This window comes from Nicotiana attenuata, unplaced genomic scaffold, assembly GCF_001879085.1.
Source record: "Nicotiana attenuata strain UT unplaced genomic scaffold, NIATTr2, whole genome shotgun sequence".
NCBI classification, from domain to species: Eukaryota; Viridiplantae; Streptophyta; class Magnoliopsida; order Solanales; family Solanaceae; genus Nicotiana; species Nicotiana attenuata.
This window is the reverse complement of record NW_017670327.1, coordinates 292,472-299,114: the sequence shown is the minus strand read 5'-3', so window position 1 is coordinate 299,114 and position 6,643 is coordinate 292,472. Positions and strand designations below refer to the sequence as shown.

At 40.3% G+C, this 6,643-nt stretch overlaps 1 pseudogene; it reads left to right on the top strand.

The window, feature by feature from the left end:
* Positions 1–599: 599 nt before the first annotated feature.
* LOC109237916 lies at positions 600–1,133 on the top strand (annotated as a pseudogene).
* Positions 1,134–6,643: the final 5,510 nt, after the last annotated feature.

The window sequence follows — 6,643 nt, the reverse complement described above, 5'->3', positions numbered from 1 at the left end:
CTTTCGAATATGTTTTAAATTATACACCTAATACGAGAAAAGTTTATGAAATTTTCTTTATTGTAAACATATGAATTACTTTCTCACAAGAAAATAAGATTATCTTTTTGTTTTATACCATTTTAAGAATTAAGCATGCGAAAATGCGTACTCCTTATATGATATTAGAAAAATTAGAAGTTGAGAAAATATGTGCATTTTTTTTTACATGGATGTTTTAATGAATTAATAAGTGTATGTATTTATTTTGTATGGTACCACATGACCATGATAGTAAAGTATATTATAGTATGATATATAAAGTGTATTAAAAGTGAGTAGTGTTTTGAGTAATTTGGGATAATTTTTAATTACGTGGGTAATTGATTAATTATCGGGTAACGGATCATTAACTAATTGATTAGTTCAATATTTGAATAATCTTTCCCACTTCCACGTGGCAGCACCCCCCAATTCAATGAAATGATTCTTAAAAGTTGTGCCTAGGTGTCACACTTAGAAGAGGAATTAAGAGAGGTAGCTTTTGGTCATATCTCTCTTAAATTATAATATATTTCATTCTCCTTTGAACTTGCAGACTTGAGCTTTCTTGCCGCCATATTCCTCAGTTGTGCAGCTCCACAGTCAAAATGGTGAAAGGACGCCAAGGAGAGCGTGTAAGACACTATGTTAGAGGCACCGTTCTTGGTTACAAAAGGTCGAAGTCGAATCAGTATCCGAGCACGTCATTAATTTAGATCGAGGGAGTGAACACTAAGGAAGAAGTTGATTGGTATTTAGGAAAGCGCATGGCTTATATTTACCAGGCAAAAACTAAGAAGAACAATTCACATTATCGTTGTATTTGGGGTAAAGTTTTTAAGCCACATGGTAACAGTGGCGTTGTTAGAGCTAAATTCAAGTCCAATCTGCCACCTAAATCCATGGGAGCTAAGGTTAGAGTTTTCATGTACCCAAGCAACATATAAGCAATAGATGTTTTAGAAGTGAAAGCTTGAGATGGTTATTGATCAAGTTAAGAATTTTGGTCCAAGGATACAACCCTCTTATGTAATTTTTCTTGTTCAAAGACGGATGAAGCTTCAATAAAATTTCACACGAAGTTATACGGTGTAATAGCAACGGGATTTTACAATTTTAAAGGAGTACGGTGCAACCCTTTCCAAGAATAATATACGAATTTTATCCTACTCCAGGCATGTTAAGGCTAATCCTTTCTTCTTTTGGCATGACCCAAATAACGATACGTAAATGTAATGCTATTCCATAAGCGGAACTACTAGCAGAAGTGAGAAATCGACTAGGGCCGTCGTAAGGAGCAATTTTTCTCTCATCAAACTCTCTCTGTGTAATTCATCTCTATTTATATATATTTACATGAAAGCCTAGGTTCTCACAACTTAGGGTTTATCTTTACTTGCAATGATACTACATTAATTCGATATTTACATTGAGCTGTAGAGTAACTTGTGCGAGGTTGTATAATAACAGTTTCGGCTTTGTACCCAAATTTGTAATGGAAATTAATTTCTAAAGTTTTTAATTTTGAGTGTATATGCTGCTGAAAAACGAGCATTATGTGATGAATTACGATTGTAAAAGGTAAGGAACAACTCAACTCTATGTTCTCAAACTGAAGAGCTACAGCCATAAAATAGTTTTCTTTGGCATGCACATTTCAAACTAGCAACATCAAAATGACATCTAAAGTCTGGATCCTCTAGTTTGCTATTGTTACAAGTTGTCCAAACTCCATATGTACACTACTTTTCATTTCTGATGTCCTCTTGGAATGAAAGTAGTATTTTTCACATATACAAATCAAATACCTTCACGTCACGGATATGTCGAACTTGCCAAGACTCTAATCAAGTGACAATTCATGATTACGCTTGACTATAAAACGAATCCATGATAATTATTCATCATATTCATACCTAAAGCAAAAAGTAGTCTTCTTTTACGAGAGGGTGTCTATGTTCTTGATTCCCCATGTTATATATATATATATATATATATATATATATATATATATATATATATATATATATATATATATATATATATATGTATATATGTATATATCTTTTGTTTATGGGTCTCAGAATAATACGCAATTGATAAAGTTTATCCGAAGGGAATGTTGAGATTATTAACATATTTTCATATGCATTTCATGCATTTATGCATGCACTTTGACCCATGACCAGATGGCGTTATATATGCGTATATATATGTATATAGAATATGGGAAAGGTTATGGCGTTATATACGCACCCCCACCTGATCAGCTGGTATACGTTGATGATTTGCCCATAGTGGCCGAAATGATAAGATGGGATGCCCTCAGAGGCGTGATGATGTTATGGCTTTATATACGCGTATATATATATATATATATATATATATATATATATATATATATATATATATATGGGAAAGGTTATGGCGTTATATACGCATCACCACCTGATCAGCTGGTATAGGTTGATGATTTGCCCACAGTGGCCAAGATGATATGATGGGATGCCCTCAGAGGCTTGATGATGTTATATACGTATAGACCTATGCATCATATGACATTTATACGCATGTGCATGACACTATAAATATTTCATGATTTACAGCGCTATCCAGATTTACAGGTTGAGTCCTTTACTCCACGTTTCCTTCCATGTCCTTTATATACTTATTTACATGCCGTACATACTCAGTACATTATTCGTACTGGCGTCCTTTTGTTCGGGACGCTGCATTCATGGCTGCAGGTATAGATAATCAGTTTGACGAGACCTCATAGTAGACGAGATTGGCATTCAGCGAAGGATCGGTAAGACTCCACCTTATTCGGAGTGCAGCCGAGTCTATGAGTCATCGTGTCAGAGTTTTGCTACAGACTTATGGGTAGGCTGGTACCCTGTCTGATTTAATGTCGAATAATCTTAGAGGCTTTGTAGATAGAGGTTTATTTTGTACAGTATGTCAGAGGCCTTGACGGTCCATACATATTCATTTTTTGGGAAAAATGATCCAGTGATACAGTGTTTTCCACTAACAATTTTATTATGAGTTGTGGCCATGATGGCCCATAATAGTTATAAAAAGGAATGAATGAGTTACAGAGTGGTTCGCTCGGGCCACTACGCCACCAGGTGCCAGCCACACCTCCCCAGGTTCGGGGCGTGACACAAATGCCACCAAATACTCTACCAGTCATTCCTGAACCCCAGAATCCCACCAATGATCACCACTATACTCAAATTCTAGGTCACCAAAAACAACCCTATATTTGTGGAGACCCTACCTCACTCCACTCAACCCATTTCTTATGCACCAGAATCTGTTGAGAAGGACATGCTCATTAAGAACATGGCCGAGGAGCTCAAGAAGTTGACCAGCCGAGTTCAAGGCGTAGAATGAGGAAAGGGGATAGAAGGTTTGAATTATGATGACCTATGCATACAACCGGATGTAGAACTGCCAGAGGGTTACAAACCTCCCAAGTTCGAGATGTTTGATGGTGCAGGTGATCCCAGGGTTCATCTAAGGACGTATTGTGACAAACTTGTCGGGTCAGAAAGGATGAAAAGATCCGGATGAAGCTTTTTATGAGGAGTCTTACGGGAGACGCCTTGTCCTCGTACATCAGCCAGGATCCTAAGAAATGGTCCAACTAGGCGAGTATGGCGTCTGATTTCATGGACTGATTCAGGTTTAACACAGAGAATGCACCATATGTCTTCTACATTCAGAACCTCAAGACGAAGCCCACTGAGACTTTCCGCGAGTATGCTACTCGTCGGAGGTCAGAAGCGGCCAAAGCCAGGCCAGCGTTAGATGAGGAATAGATGAACAAGTTCTTCATCAGAGCACAGGAACTGCAGTACTATGAAAGGTTGATGGTTATTGAAAACCATAAGTTCTCTGATATCATCAAACTTGGTGAAAGAATCGAGAAGGCATCAAGAGCGGGATCGTAACGAACTTTGAGGCATTGCAGGCCACTAATAAAGCATTGCAGTTATGGGGTATATCTAAGAAGAAGGACGTGGAAGTAGTAATGGTCGCCCAAGGACCCAAAACTTCATTCGTATACCGAACCTCCCCACTTGCATATCAAGCACCTCCACCCACATATCAAGCACCTCTGCCCACCTATCAACCGTCACCTCTACCTATATATCAATCCTTATCCCCCAGATATTCCAAACTAGCTACAGCCTATTATACCTATAATTCACAACCATCTCACTTTCAATCACCTCCAACTCGTCAAAACTACCCTAGACCGCGACCCAATTTTGACCGCAGACCACCCAAACAATAACTGCCATTGTTGAACCCATCGACCAACTACATGAAAGGTTGAAGGCTGCTGGTTACGTCACTCCCATCCCTGTTGTGGCCACGGAGAACTCATCCCAATGGGTTAAAACGAATTAGACTTGTGCATACCATTCCGGTATGAAAGAGCACACCATTGAAGAATGTCGCACATTGAAGGATAAAAACCAGACTTTGATTGACAACAAGATCATCCAGGCAAAGAGTCCACGCCTAATGTCTACAATAACCCCCTCCCAGATCATAGGGGTGAAGGTGTCAATGTGATAGAGATGGATGAGGAATGGGATCCGGAGGGATCAATCGGAATTATCAAAGAGGGCGACGACCCCAAGAAACCCGGAGTCACACTCAATCCCATTATAGTGCAAGTACAGCCGCCAGTGGAGGCCGAGGTAACTGCGTCAGTCCCATTTGAAGTCGAGGTAGCACCCCCTGCAGTTGCACCTATTCCATTTGAGGTGAAAGTAGCCATACCATTTACAGTGACAGTATCAACAACACCGCCTTTCTGCACCGAGGTTGTACCATGGGATTATGCGGCCGAAGCTAGAAGAAAAGGAAAAACCAAGATGGGGGAATCGGGTGCTGCACAAGGGATGACTTGGACTGGAAGGGTCTATACACCCGAGCATTTGGGGGTGTCCAGTAAACAGGCCTCTAACAGACCTCTTGTTATTGAAACAGGTCCAGATGACCTCTAGAGGGAAGTACAAGCAAGGGAGTATTCATTCATCGACCATCTGAACAAGACTCCTACTCAAATATCTATCCTGTCGCTGCTACAGAATTCAGAAGCACACAAGAACGCTCTGATGAAAGTATTGAACGAAGCATATGTTCCCAATAACATCACAAGCGGAGAAACGGCTAACATGGTGGGACAGGTATTGTAAAGTCACAAAATCACTTTCCACGAGGATAAGTTGCCGCTTGAGGGTTTGAATCACAATAGGGCACTACATATCACAGTGTAATGCAAAGACTACTTCGTTACCAGGGTCCTGATTGATGGAGGATCCAGTCTCAATATTTGCCCATTGACAACACTGAAGAGGTTTGGCAAAGGCCTATACAAGATACGAGAAGGGACCATGAACGTAAAGGCATTTGATGGATCTCATAGAGGTACCATCGGGGAAATTAATCTTTGTCTGCCAATGGGGCCTACATGGTTTGATGTCGAGTTTCAGGTGCTGGACATATCTGCATCCTACAATCTGCTGTTGGGATGACCATGGATACACGCCGCTGGGGTTGTGGCATCAACTTTGCATCACGCACTGAAATTTGGGTGGAACCATCAGGAGGTTATTATCCATGGAGACGGGAGCGACCCCATTTACACCCGTCAGACTATTACGATGGTCAAGAATAGGAGTAAGCTAGGCGGAGAAACTTATCATCATAGGGTCAATGCAATCGACAAAGATAAGTGGTGGGAAGCAAGATACAAGCATGATGAACTGGGGAGGGTATGAGCCTGGCAAGAGTTTTGGTAAAAATCTTCAGGGCATCACCAAGCCAATACAGCCAAAGCACCATGGTACCACTTTTGGGCTGGGATATCAATACACTTGGCAAGAATACAATGACTGGTAACCACCATGGCGAGGTCCATACTATCCACTGGAGCAGCCTATACCGCACTTGAGCCGAAATCATATGGGGATCTGAGGAGGAAGAAGCACTGGCAGCCTTAAGGAACCTGTTCTTAGAGGATGAGGGTCTGGACGGTTGTGTAATTGTTGAGGAAGAAGAGGAGGAAAGCCCTACTATCCGAGCTGTAGAGAGAGGATCATTCCTCAAGAATTGGACTGTCAGACCATCCAGGGCCCGACGAGTCCCAGGGTAGCGAGGCTGAACAACATTGTTTTTGTTTATTTTCTAAGAAAATGATTTCCCTTTTTGGAATTTTATTTTAAATAATATTTCCAATGTTCTGAAACATTGTTTAAATTATCGAAAATTGCTTTTATGCTTCAATGAATCAATATTTATGATTACCATTTTTCTCTCATATCTTTATCTATATAGCATTACCATTTCCTGTCTCGATGAACCAACAACTGTGACATGTAATGAGACGACGCAACAAACGGATAGTGATTTGGAAGAAGAAGATGTCATACCCGAGGAAATTGTCAAATAAGTAGAAGACTTTGAGAACAAGACTAAGTCCAATCTGGACGAAACAGAAATAATCAACTTGGGAGACTATGAAATTGTCTAGGAAACCCGCATCAGCATCCACTTGTCTCCTTCAAAAAAAGAAGAGTACACACAGTTCCAAAGGGTA